The sequence below is a fragment of the Trichosurus vulpecula genome, chromosome 9 (assembly GCF_011100635.1).
Source record: "Trichosurus vulpecula isolate mTriVul1 chromosome 9, mTriVul1.pri, whole genome shotgun sequence".
Taxonomy (NCBI): Eukaryota; Metazoa; Chordata; class Mammalia; order Diprotodontia; family Phalangeridae; genus Trichosurus; species Trichosurus vulpecula.
Window position 1 is genome coordinate 164,991,092 of NC_050581.1, and position 14,715 is coordinate 165,005,806.

The following is a 14,715-nucleotide window of genomic DNA, read 5'->3' on the forward strand; positions in this document are numbered from 1 at the left end:
TTGATTGAGTCTATTCTTTTAATTCCTACTCATGAGATAAAGCCATGTGCAAATTATTCCCTCACATATGCAACCAGACTGGCTGAACTTTTAATTTAATAACTCAACATTTATTTTCCACCCTCCCTTCCCTCATCCATCATTTTTTTTCTGGAACTATCAGGACATGTGAAGACAATCAGGAGTAATGGGAGTTCATGCCAAACACTCTTGATGAGAGACATCATGCTGCAATGCAAAAGGTACTGACTCTGAATTTATAGGACTGAAGTTCATATCCAAATTCTAATGTTAAATATCTGTATAGCCATAGGCAAATGAATGTATGTCCATGCGCTTATTTCTTCATCTTTCAAATGCAGTTGGACTAAATTGCCTTTTAGGTCCCTTCCAGATATAGATCCATGATCTTTTGATCTTCTTTCAAAGGTACTACCACTCATATTGCTGAAGGAATCAAGGTGTGTGACCATGGTATAGTGCGGGGTAGTGGGAAGAGAGACCTATTGGTAGAGGTTTAATCATTAGGAAATGTATAGCAATGTTGGTCAAAAAGCTATGTTAGCCAGCAAGTCAATAATTTATCGAGTGCTTATGATGTGCCAGGTACTGTACTAAGTGTTAAAAGAAAGGACAACCATTATGGTGCCTGCTCTTAGGGAAATCACATTCTAATGGAAGAGTCAATATGTAAAAAAACAAAGCAATGTGGAAATAAGATGTATACTGGTAAGTTATAGATAAGGACAGAGGGAAAGCAATAGTGGAAAAGGAAGGGGAGGTTGTACCTCAAAGGTCTTTGTGTGGAAGGTATGATTTAGGTTGCATCTTGAAGGAATACAAGGAAGGCAGAAGGCAGAGAGGAGGAGAGAGTACGTTTGAAACCTAGGGGACAACTGATGAAAAGGCTTATAATAAAGTATAAGTAAACTGGAAAGGTAGAAAGGAGTCAGACTGTGAAGGGTTTTAAATGCTGAAAATAATTTTATATTTGACCCTGGAAGGAACAGAGAGCCTTTATTGAGGTTCAATAAAATAAGGATTTTGCTAAGTAGGAAAAATTACTTTGACAATTAGGTGACCCGGTAGATAAAGGCATGTAGTCAGCAAGACAAGAGTTTCAAAATAGCTTCATATGCTTACTAGCTGTGTGACCCTGGGCTAGTCACTTAATCTATTTGCCTCAGTTTCCTTATTTTTTTTTAAATTGGGATAATGATAGCACCTACCACCCAGGGATGTTGTGAAGGTTAAATGAGAAAAAATTTGGAAAGGACTTCCCTGGCATATAATAAGTCCTATATCAAGGTTAGCTATAATAATAACAATCAGTTAGGTAGCACAGTAGATAGAGCACTAGACCTGGAGTCAGGCAGACTTGAATTCAGTCTCAGACACTTATTAGCTGTGTAACCCTGGGCAAATCGCTTAACCTTGTTTGCCTCTGTTTCCTCATCTGTTAAAAAAAAAATATCTAGAGAAAGAAGTGGCAAACAACTCCAGTATCTGTGCCAAGAAATTGCCAAATGGGGTCCTGAAGAGTTGTACACAACTCAAATGACTGAACAAAATTAATAATAATAATAATTATCATGATTATTAAATAACTGTGTAGATAATGGATTGGAGTGGGAAGAGATGAGGCTGAAAGACCAATCAGAAGGCTATTGCATTCAGATATGAGTTGATGAGGGCTTGTCAACATGTTGGGGTGGTGTGAGTGGAGAGAAGGGAGATACTCTGAAGGTAGCAACAAGACTTGAGAGCAGATTAAATATGTGGAGGGATAGCAAGAGAAGAACCAAAGATGACGATACAGTCATGAGCCTGAGTAACCTTGAGGATGGTGGTGTCTTCAATAACTATAGAGAAGGTGCAAACAGGAAGGTCTTGAGTGGAAATATATTGAATTTTCTTTTGGATATATCAAATTTGAGATACTTCTGGTTCTATCTTGAACCAGACATCCATTTGCAGTTGCCCAAAAGGAAGCTGTGATGCAAGACAAGCTCAGGAGAAAAATTCTTTCTTTCTTTATATCTATCTGTCTGTCTATCTATCTATCTATGTGTCATCTATGACTTTATACATGTAAGAAATATTTTAGGAATATCTATCTACAGAGTCACAAACTTATCTACAAAGTGATAGACATTCCTAAAATACTTATGTGACCACCTCCTGCTTAGAGCCTTACAGTGAATCTCTACTTTGTATACAACTCTATTAATATCTATACAACCCTGATTCCCCCTTTGCATCCTGCATCCCTCTAGCTACAAATTGTCTCTCTTTTCTTGATTTTATACTAACAATTCATTTGGAATATTTTTTCTTCTTTTTCATTTTAGTAAAGATTTTATTCTATATTTATCCCCTATAGACTCTATTAATTTCATGTGACTGGAATAATACTTTACATATGTAGATGTTTAACATTATTTTTAATTGAATTCAATTTTGGGGAAATTTGGAATAAAGGAATTACCAGGTATCTTTTAGTTATAAATTTCAAAGTTTGAGTTGCAGCCATTGAAAGTTTGGTGCTTTAGGACCAAATTCTGAATGTGAGTTCTGGGAAATCTGGCAGTGGATTCTCCAGGCTTATACACAAGCTTGTCTGCAGAAGACAAAATGCCTTTGGTTGTGTTCATTAAAATGAAAGATATGCCTCCAGTAAGCACGAAGGGATTCTTGTCTCACACAACTAACCCATCAATCCAGGAAGCCAAGTAGAAACTACTTCAGTATCAAATGATGGGCTCAGTAGCAAGGAAAACAATATGAAAAAGAATGTGGAACATAAATAATATAGTGCAAGCATTTAATTGCAGTGTCACAATAGGTAGAAGTACTGGAAGTGTTCTATTTTGCATTACATTTGAATGGGCTATATATTTGGAACAAAGATTTTTTTTTCTAGTACAGTCGTAATAGAGAAGTATTTGCTCCTAAAATCCTGACTTCTCAGTGAGTCATTGATATAGTATATATTAGTCAATTTACCCTACTAGTATATAGGTTGACTCTTAATTTTACCAATGATCACAATATCTAGTGACAGAACAATTCAAATGATAAAATCACATGACTGCTACATAACCAGAAGGAGCTCCTGAAAGTTGTTTTCAAGTTTTTGGACTTTCTAGGTTTGCTATATTCTTCAAAACTTCAAGATGCATGATTTCATCAATACAGATAATCTCTGCATCAGTCTAGATTACGAGTGATCCTGGCCTCCTCATCTCAGGTGATCTTTTTGTTGGTATTCATGTCGTTTTCTACAAAACAACTCTCTAATGTGCTGGAAATTTTCCTTTTAGTCTTATATAGATTTCTTTGCTACTAGTGCCGTCCCTATTCTCTATAATTGTAATCTTTATGTGAGTGTGTTTATATATGCATACATATTTCTACATGCATACACATGTGTGTACATATACATATGCACACACATCACATACATATACATATACACATATACATATATATATATATATATATATACATACACATACACACACACATCCACAAGCACATATCCTTTTTGTTTTGTCAGTACTTTGCCTCTACAGTTGTTTTCCATATACTACTTTGATGCCATAGTAGTCCCTAGGCTCACTTTCCCCTTAGCCACTCCCATTTCTCTGCTCCATCCCAAGAACTTTCAGTGTACTTAAACTGTTCATTTCTTTTTCATTCTACTTATTTCTTTCACCTCCTCTTTTGACTTCTTATGTCCCTACCAAAGAATGTGGGTGAAAACCTTCCCTCTCAATTTTCCTCCAATTATTTTACTTTCCCTTACCCAAAGAAGTTCTTTCTTTTTCTCTTCCTCTTTTAATCTATTTTGAATTTCATTTTTTTCTAAATTACTGGTCTATTATTTCCTTCTTTACTCTCCATGTATGTCTCATGAGCATTGAGTTGTCAAAGTATTAGTTTTGACCTCCCCGTTCTATCCCATTTATCTTCCATTGTCTATATAGATATCACCTTATGTTCTCTGTTCTCTGCTTCCTTGTCTCATAGATACACTAGTCCTAAATAATAATAATAATTCCATTTAGAAGACAAGTTGGCGTGTCTCATGGTGGGAGTCACTCATTGTCTGAAATTATAATGGCAGGTCCTACCTCTTGCCTTTACTTTTATCTTTCGTTCCTAAGAGTAGCTGTTCTCTCTAGTGTTTTGCTCCTCTCCTCCCCATTAGCATTCTAGGTGCTGGCTGGTCCCATTGGGAAATCATATTCTCATGGGGCAGAATGGCATCCATGGTTGTACGACCCTTTCATAGAGTAGATGGTCTCTTAATGTGTAAATTCTTCCAAGGATAAAGTGTTATAAGTCTCTGTTTCTTGGTGCAGTCATGTTTTTCTTTGTTTTCCATTGTGAAAATTCCTTAGTGGCACCTTTTTCTTTCTCTTATAGGATCGTACTTTCTGCCTTCTTCTGCCCTCAGTTCAGTCTCTCTCCTCCATATACTATTTTTACAAGTCTCTTGCTTAGAGACTAAAGGAGTTAATATCTTTTCATTGGTCACCTATGTATTTGATAGGATTATTTCAACTTCCAACTTCACCCCATCTACCCACCCCCACCATCACACAATTCCCATTTTTTGCACCTTCATACTGTAGTATTAACTGTATTAAAGGCCATCAATTTATTTGTATAGGTCAAGGATCTAGGACATGGAATATTAATTCAGGCCTCCCCCTCTTTTTTCTTTCAATTTTTTTTAAATTCTCCTAAAATCTTTAAGCCCTTGGATTCATTGATAAACTTTTAAATTTTTCTCTTTTATCTCATATATTAATATCTCTTACTTTACAAAAAACAATAGCAATTGTAAATGATCTATAGGGACCACTAATGAAATACATATAAAGACTATATGTACACACATACATACATACATATACATATACACACATATATATGTATGTCTATATACTTACACATATATACACGTGTGCATATGCACACACACATTTATACACACATGTAGATATAGATATAGAGAGATAGAGATGTAGACAGAGAGAGAGATGAATTGGTTCAAGCATTCTAAAAATCACTTTGGAATTATGCTAAGAAAATTACTACTAGATTATTTTGGGAAGATGGCAGAATCAGTCAGAAAACATTTGGCTCTCCAAATTTCCTCCAAAAAAAAAAAAAAGAGATAGAATATCACCTCAGAGGAGCAGAAATCAACCCAGTGTAAAGCAGTAGTCCTCCTAAAGTAGTTTGAGAAATGCCAGAAAAGAACAGACCTCCAGGGTGGAAATTCAGCCTAAAGAAGTACAAACACCTCCAGGCCAACTCTTCACAATCGACAAACAAATCCTGGGGGCAATTGAGTTGAAAGGCAGTCTCAGACTTGGAAATTTAAATCTCACAGACTGCGTGGGGGTCTGATGACTGAATAGAAGAAGACTGAAGGACCTTTAACTGTTGAAGGATAACAAGCTCAGCTGTGCTGATCAAACACATTCTAGGTTGTGGTTGAGGGGAGAAGGATACAGGAGAGCAGAGTCCCTGGTTTCAGTTCCAAGGCAGAAAGGACAGATGTAGTGTGCAGCCACCAGATGAACTGTAGGGAGCAAGATCATTTGTGGGACAATGTGGCTGGCGGCCCTAGCTTTGGCTTAGAAATGGAGAGGAAATCCCAAGTTTGAGCCTAAGACAGAACTCAGAAAATAACAGTAAGAAGGACCTGAGGACATCATTCCCCATACCTTGGGGCTACAACTCAATTACCCTAATAGCTGCTGAACATAAAATGAAACAAAAAATACATAAAAATGAGTAAGCAAAGGAGAAACAACCCAACCATAGGTAGTTACTATGGGGTTAGAGAACCTATGGGTTCATGTTCTGAGGGAGATAATGGCATGAAAAAAGCCCCTCTTTTTTCAATGAAAAACATTAAATGGTCCCAAGCACAAAGAATTCTTGGAAGAACTTAAAAAACTTGGCAAACCAAATGACAAAGAATGAGAAAAAAATTAGAAAAAATAAGAGCAATCCAAGAAAATCAAGAAAATTATGAAAAGAAAGTCAAGCAACTTTAAATAGAGAATGAAAAATTTAAGAAAGAAAATAATTCCTCAAAAATTAGATGGGTAAAGGAAGTTATTAATGTTCAAAGACACCAAGACATCATTTAAAAAATCAAAAGAATAAAAAAATAGAAGAGAAAGTGACATATTTTAGAAAAAAACAACAAATCAAAGAGAAATAATACAAGAATAGTTACACTACCCAAAAACTACAATAAAAAAATAATATTGATACGATATTACAATAAATTATAAAGGAATATTGCATATAACAGAGAACAAAAGAAAACTAACAAGGAAGCAAAGAAAAGCTGGGCAGCTTTGAAAACAATGCTTGGTATTTCTTGAAATGGAAATGAATTGTTTTATATTGAATTCTCCCTTGTTCTGCTGTGTATGTGGCAATGTTTTTTTTTTCTTTTATCATTTTTTTAAATTCAAAATTTAAAAAAAATACAAAAAAAAAAGAAAATTAGTGCAGTTCCCATAGCCATGGCCCAAATATTTCATTGCCAGGTATATGATGCAAATATGTTTAAAATTAAAAGAAATGTCTTGTAAGCACCAAAATATTCATAGCAAGAAATATGAAGGAAATACCTGGAAACAAAGTAGATACCCATTGGTTGGGCGTGGTTAATTAAACTTTCAGAGACAAATGAAGTAGAAATATTATAAGAAGCAATGAATATGATAGAGTGGCTTATATGATCAATCAATTAATAAACATTAATTAAGCACCTACTGTGTACTAAGCACTAGAATATGTAACACCAAGTGAGATGTCAACACAAGTGAACAATATACTAAATAATACTCAACATACTTAATAACTTGAACCATAGACATAGAAAGATCAACCACAAAACATTCAGAATTACATATTATGAAGTTATAATTACTAAATTTGACCCCAAGTAAGAGGTATGCTCCCTCCCAACCCCTCCTGCTTGGCTTCTGTGAATATGTGGGGAGCTACCCTTATGGAACAGTGAAGGTAAACAATGTTGAGTTTCAAAGCTTTGTTGATTAGGGTTTGGTTTCACTCCCCTTTCTATTTTCTACTTGTTAATATAAGGGATGGCTAAATGTCAGAGATTTATTATGAAAATCAGGAATATAAAAATCAAAATGATAAGTCTATCAAAATAAATAATTGTCTATAAACATTGGATAATTCATTTCACTATTCTCCTTTTTAAAATATTACTCATTTACATTTCTTGATTTTTTTCTTGCTTAATATGTTTTCAAATGAGATGATCTACTTAGTTTTTATATTTACTTATTTTGGTAGAAATATATGAAATTTTATTTTTTGTTGAATACACCTTTGTTTCCCCAGTGGTGAATAGTTTAAAATTTTTAAGATATGTCATTTTATATTATGGCTTGAAGTTTCTTGCTTTTTTGAAATATATTATTCCATTCTTTCCTAGAATTTGTTATGACTATTTATAATCCTGAGTTATTTGGATTGACTTTATATCATCATAATAACTATGTTTCCAAAATTGATTTGATATTGAACTTATAAATTTTAATCACACTTCTCCTTGGAATTGTAATGTGGGGATTAGATTGAGTCAAAAATTATGGACAGCTTTCTACTTTTTTGTGGTATGGTGCTCAGATTTGTGTGTTTTTAACTTGTCAGATTCTTCTGGGATACTCATTTTTAAATTATCTTTGAATAACCTGGCAAGTCAATTTGGGGGGCTTTTGTTGAAGTTATTTCTGTGTTTTTAGTTTTTTTTTTCATATTACTACTTCATGCGTATCCTCTCAAAATTCCTTGTATTCAAGTATTTTTGTGTTCCAAATTTGTAATTTTCTCTCTCAGAGGCACTATCTTGAAGAAATTCCTCATTAAATATTAAATATTTTTCTACTCTTGATTTTCTTTCCTTTTTTGTACTTTTGCACTGAGAGCTCTGATTACCAACTTAAATCCCTTCCTAATTTCCCATCTTAAAAATTTTTGACTCTTTGGAACCATTCTGGAGTTTCCTGCTATTATTGTTTGATCACAAGGATATTGCCTGGGCTCTCTCTCTCTTTTATTTGGATATTTTGTTTCTTTCTTCATTGCACAATACTAGCTCAGGGTGCAGTTTCTTAAAGGATTCATTCATTATTCTTTTTGTCTTCATTATCCTCTCTGTCAATTTATCTGTTTGTAAGCTTCATTTTATGTAAGATTTCTCTCTTGAATTTTTACTATTTCATTCTGGTTCTTCTGTCCCAGTTGGCTCTGATTTTTCTACCACTTTCTTTGGCTCCTCTCCCTTCCACTACTTCACAGAATCTTAAGGCTTAATGTGTAGCATTATACTCAGTCTCTCTAATTTTGGGGGGTGGAGTTGTCAGGCCATCCTCAGTCTGCAGTCTCATAAATTTTAGTGACAAGAGACGGGGACCCTAAAGGGCTTCCTTTCCCCAATCTACCAACATTTTTTTAAAAAAATCTAGCTTTTTGCCAAGGCCTGGGGTACTATGTTCTGTCTACATTGTCCATGGTATCCCTTTCCCCCTCTTCTATTCTTCTCCTTTTGCTTCCCATGACTAGGGAGAATAAGCATCTTTTGTCGTTTGGTGGATGGGGACAGTGGCACATTAATCATTACTTCTTAGTCATGGTAAGAGAATATAAGGACCCCATATCCAGACCAGGAAGTATAAGCCTGTAAATTTTGGATAAACTTATTGGGACTGGAATTCAGGAGTAAATGGACAAATATTTGCTAAGTGAGTATTGTTTATCAGGCTAAGCAATGAGAATACAAATTCAAGTGAGACAATCCTCACTCTCATGAAACATATTCTATTAACAGGAGACAAAATGAAAAGGCAAATGATGGCTAGAGAAGAGAGTATCAGTTTGAGAGTCATGGAGATGTCATATGGAGTCATCGGAGAGTGAATTGCAACTCCTACTCTAATTTTATTTGTAGCATTGACTTGATTACTCTTCCCAGAGCAAGGACAAAAGCAGAAAAGTTAGGATATCTTGATTGGGGGAAGGGAGGGAATGAAGGACAAGAAGAAGAAGGTGTGTGTGTGTGTGTGTGTGTGTGTGTGTGTGTGTGTGTGTATGTGTGTGTGTGTGTGTATGTGTGTGTGTGTGTGTGTAAACAGGATACGTGACAAAACCACCATGCTAAGTAGGTCCTTGTTTTTTAATGAATAGAATGATGGGAGCAGAGTCTGTGGTCTATTAGACATAGTGGATTAGGTGAGTCTTCCCTTACTCACCAACCAATCAGGATAGTTCTACCACAGAATGAAATGGCTAATGCACTGGAATCTTAGAAGGAGGGTGGGTGAAGGTAGATGAGCATTTGTCTAAATGATCAGGCAGAAAGCTTTTAGACATAATCAAAAAATGATAGGAGTGCCTGTGATGAGTTTCTGAGGGTTCTTTGAGAGTAAGATGAAACCTTAATTCTATCCACTCTAGGACAGGAAAAAGAAAGGAAGAACAGAGGGAGGGAGGGAGAGAGGGAGAGGAAAAGAGAGGGGAAAAAGAACAATTGTTAACATGAAGTTTCGCTTCAAGAGCTTATATGTCATGACAAAATAGCTAACAATTTTCTCCGCGCTTATGGTTATCAAATATATAATTAACATTTCTGCTAAAGCAAACTCATGTCCTTCCATTTTCTATCTCTGAAACAAGTACATTTCTGATCAGTTGTCACTATGATTGGAGACTCCTACAGATGATTTATGTCTTGTTAATTCTTTAAATGTTGATTATAAGCACATTTAATCCAGTGGCAAGTACAGAGACTGTTAAATGTATCACAGACAAAAAGGCCCCAGGGTTGTTATGGTTGACACGACATCATTGTAGCATTTCCTGGTGTTTTATGAATTAGCTTATGCAATTCTAGCTCAGGGCAATTAATGCAGTGATAATGGGAAATGCTTATGAATTATAACAATTCATTTCATGGCCAGGTTTTAATTGAGTATGAAATTCATTTCCCATTCCATCCATCAATGTAAAGTCAACTCTTTTTAACCAACTTCTTTTACAAATGACAAAAAGGGGAGAGGTAGCCAAGAAATAAGCATTATCTAGTGGAATAAAACTGTTCCATCATGGAATTCACGAATCATCTACAACATGTGACATATCCTGAAACCCAGTCAGCTTAGTGTCCTCTACACTTAGAATGTATTTTCAACTCATCTGATCATCTCCACCTCTAACAGTCCCTAATTCAAGACTCAACTCAAATACTACCACCTAGAGAAAGTATTTCCTGGGGCTTCTACTGGTTAGTACTCATTCCTTCTCCAGGTATATCGCATATCTTTATCTGTTTACAAGTTATATCTCTTTACCAATCTCTCCTTAGTATAATCTAAGTTTCTGTGGATCACAGGCTGTTTATCCTTCTGTCTTTTTATTTGTAGATTGAGGCAGAGTAACTGTCATTTGGAAGTACTTATAGTATGTTTCTTGAGTTGGGTAGTTTTTGTTAATGTTCTTCTTTTAATGATAGTTTCATCAACTTTTCAAATGCTACAGATTCTAGTGTATATTTCACCTCAAACATTCAATGCTTCATGGGAAAATAAATGGTATACAGTATGACAAATGAAAAACAACTCTGAGAGACAGAGTTTCAAGGTAATTAATACTCAATTTATTAATTAGGCTAACCTACAAGCAATAAATTGATGATCAGTGGTTTCTCTTGGTAAGCAAAGACGCACCAATGAACACAAACACTGAGTGCCTCAATTCCTGAAATACTGTTTCAAGAGGAAATGCCTCTGATAAACTAAAATCAACCACCATTGGTGGTCATTTGATGAGTGAGTGGGCAAGAAATCTTCAGCTCCTCCTGCTAGGAATGTGGTTTGATCATGGCACTCCACCACCTGTAGCAGCCTGGGCAAGAGAATACATCTTCACCTAACCCAATCTAGTTAGCTTTCTCCTTCATGGTTGGGTCATACTAATCTTATGAAGGAGTACAAGGAGAAGTACTTATTTCCTTCAGGGGAAGTACTCACCTAGACTGGATTCTGTTTACACTCTAAACAGAAGTAAGGTCTTTTAGTTGGCTGAGTTCCAGCCCAAAATCAAAGAGTGTGTTCCATTTGAGGGTTAGAGGTAATCTCAATTAGCCATGTCCTTCAGAGTCTAACCTTCCATTGGAACTGGGCCTTGATGAGGAAACAGAGAAGTGAAACAGTAAAAAGTGACCTTATGGACAAATGAACTGGATCCTCCCAACTAATCAATAACCATAATCCCATTTCTCATGAAGAACATTGCTGTTCTTTACAATATCATTATATATATTGTTTACCTAATTCTACTTTGCATCGTTACATTTAAGTTTTCCTACATTTCCCTGTATCATCCACTTTGATTATTTCTCAAAGGAGTTAGCTAACACATTAGCTTCATATACCATAATACATTTAGTCATTCCCCAATCAATAGGTATCTACTTTATTTGCAGTTCCTTACTTTCACAAAATAAGTTACTATAAATATGTTGGAATAGAGTTGACCTTTCTATTTTTCACCACCCTGGGATATATGAATAGCAGTGGCGTGTCTAAATCAAAGAGCATGAACATTCAAGAAGAACTGTGAATAACAGCTATTCTCAGCAATGTAATGACCCAAGAAAATCTCAAAAGACTAATGATGAAGCATACTATCTGCCTCCAGAGAAAGAACTGATATTGCTTGAACAGACTGAAGCATACTATTTTTCACTTTCTTTCTTTTTGTTTTATTTAAGTCTTCTTATACAGAATGATTAATATGGAAATGTTTTACATGATTACACATGTATAACCTATATCTGATTGCTTACCATCTCAGGGTGGGGTGAGGAGGTGGAGGGATAGAATTTAGAACTCAAAACTTGGGGAAAAAACAAATGTTAAAAAATGTTTTAACATTTAATTGTGAATAAATAAAAAAAATTAAAATAACATGAACATTTAGTCATATTTTTAACAGTCTTTCTTATGATTGTTATGAGTTTATAAAATACCTGGGAATCAAATATACCAAGGCATGTATAAGACCTATGTAAAAGAACTACAAAATTATCTTTCAAGAAATAAATGATTGCTTAAACAATTAGAGGGCTATTGAATTCTCATACCTGGGATGGATTAATATAACTGAAATGATACTAATTAAATTAATTGCATATTTGATATTTACCAATTAAAATCCAAAAGGAAGGGTTTATAGGGCTAGGTGAAATATTTTTTTTATTTAGAAAAATAATACTTGTATAATTCAAGGGAAAATGAAATAAATAAAGTAGAATAAGATGATTAAACTTCAAATTATACTATGGAACAGTAACTATTCTACTTGATATTTGTTGAGAAACACAAAAGCAGCTTTGTAGCTAGGGCATGGCCAGAGAAAGGCATAGCTGCCACTCTTCTCTATTTGGGACAAATTTCATCACAGGCAATAAACTACTCTTTAGGCAGAACAAAATGGCTAATCTTAAAGAAAAAATGATTTGCCAGTTGCAGAAGAGGAGACAGAAGCCCCAAACAATAATATTATTGTTATGGGTATAGGACAAGTTGCTATGGTCTGTGCTATCAGCATACTTGCGAAGAGTCTTTCTGATGAACTTGTCCTTGTTGATGTTTGGGAAGACAAACTCAAAGGAGAAATGATGGATCTGCAGCATGGGAGCTTATTTCTTCAAACTCCTAAAATTGTGGCTGATAAAGATTGCTCTGTCACTACTGGTTCCAAGATAGTTGTAGTCACTGAAGGAGTATACCCGCAAGAGGGAGGAAGTTGCCTCAATCTGGTACAGAGGAATGTGAATGTCTTCAAATTTATTGTTCCCAAGATTGTAAAGTATAGCCCAGACTGTATCATAATTGTGGCTTCCAATTCAGTGGATATCTTGATCTATGTCACCTAGAAACTGAGTGGCCTGCCAAAGTACCTGGTGACTGGTAGTGGATGAAATCTGGATTCTGCCAGATTCCACTATCTTATGTCCGAAAAATTTGGCATCTATCCAAGTAGCTGCCATGGCTGGATCCTTGGAGAGCATGGGGACTCAAGTGTGGCCCTGTGGAGTAGAGTGAATGTGGCAGGAGTTTCCCTCCAAGACCTGAATCCAGAAATGGGAACTGACAATGACAATGAGAACTGGAAGGAAGTTCATAAGCTGGTGATGGAAAGTGCCTGTGAAGTGATCAAACTCAAAGGATACACTAACTGGGCTATTGGATTAAGTGTTGCTGATCTAATTGAGACCATGTTAAAAAAGTCTATCCAAGATTTATCCTGTGTTCCCTATGGTGAAGGGGATGTATGGCATCAAGAATAAAGTATTCCTCAGCCTTCAATGCCTTCTGAATGCCCGAGGACAGACCAACATTATTGACCTGAAGCTGAAAAATGATGAGGTAGCTCAACTCAAGAAGAAGGCAGATACCTTGTGGGACATCCAAGAAGGCCTTAAAGACCTGTAATATTCATCGTAATAATCTGTAGAAACCCAATCGACATGATAGGAATCACTGTGCACACTTAGCAATTAGGCATCTTGATGGATTGAATTTTTCTCTTGAAGTAAACTCTGGTCACAGCATCAAAGTTTATGATTAAAAGTCTGAACCTATGAACTGATAAATAAACTACTGAAGTATGCTTTCTTCCTCAAGATAAAAAAAGAAATATAAAATCAGTAGAAAAATAGATGAGGATGAACTGGGGGGGGGGGGTACTACTGAACTAAAAAATAACCAGTATTCACTAAACCGAAGTACATAAAATACTTGGAGAAGGTTGACTAAATCAACAAAATTTGCTAGGAAAGCTGTAAAAAATGGGTAGCATTTAGATTTAGTTATCCTTCTGTAACATTCACTAACTCATGGCATGTCTCACACACTATGATTATTCAAAATCAATCAATCAATCATCAAACATTTATTAAATAATTTATGCTTAGAGAAGTTCAGAAGTGTGAGGATTGAGAAAAGCCCTCCCTCTTTATTTCAGGCATAGTGCTAAGCCCCAGAGATGAAAAAGAGAAAAGTGAAAATATTTGTTCCCAGGAGTCTATAATTCTATTGGGTTGGGGGGAGAGAAGAAATGCATGTATAAACATATAAAGACTCTATACAAAATGAATATAAGCTAATATTTGGTAGGAAAGTACTAATGACCAAGGGAGATCAGGAAAGGCTTCTGGCACAGGATGGTACTTAAACTGAATCTTGAAGCAAATCAAGGACTGCTCAAGGCAGAGATGAGGAAGAACTGTATTCCAGATTAAATAGACAGCCAGGAGAAAGGCATATGGATGAGATAAAGAGTGATGTGTGCAAAACAGCCAATCAGTCAGAATAATTAGATCTTAGAGTCTCTGGAGGATAGCAATATGGAAGACCAGAAACCTAGGAAGGAGTCAGCTAGTGAAAAGATGCAATGACTTCCAAAAGTTTATCTTTGATTATAGAGATGACAGAAAGTATTTTGAGGAAGGGTATGAGACATAACATGATCATACATGAATTTTAAGTAAACTATTATGGCAAATAGGGATAGGTATATAGGGAAGGTTAGGTATGAATTTGAAATGGGAGACTATTGCAAAAATTCAATAGCGAAGGT

The 14,715-nt window shown here is 35.4% G+C and overlaps 1 pseudogene; it reads left to right on the forward strand.

The window, feature by feature from the left end:
- The first annotated feature begins 12,563 nt into the window (after positions 1 to 12,563).
- Positions 12,564 to 13,568, forward strand: LOC118831646 (annotated as a pseudogene).
- The last annotated feature ends 1,147 nt before the right edge of the window (positions 13,569 to 14,715 follow it).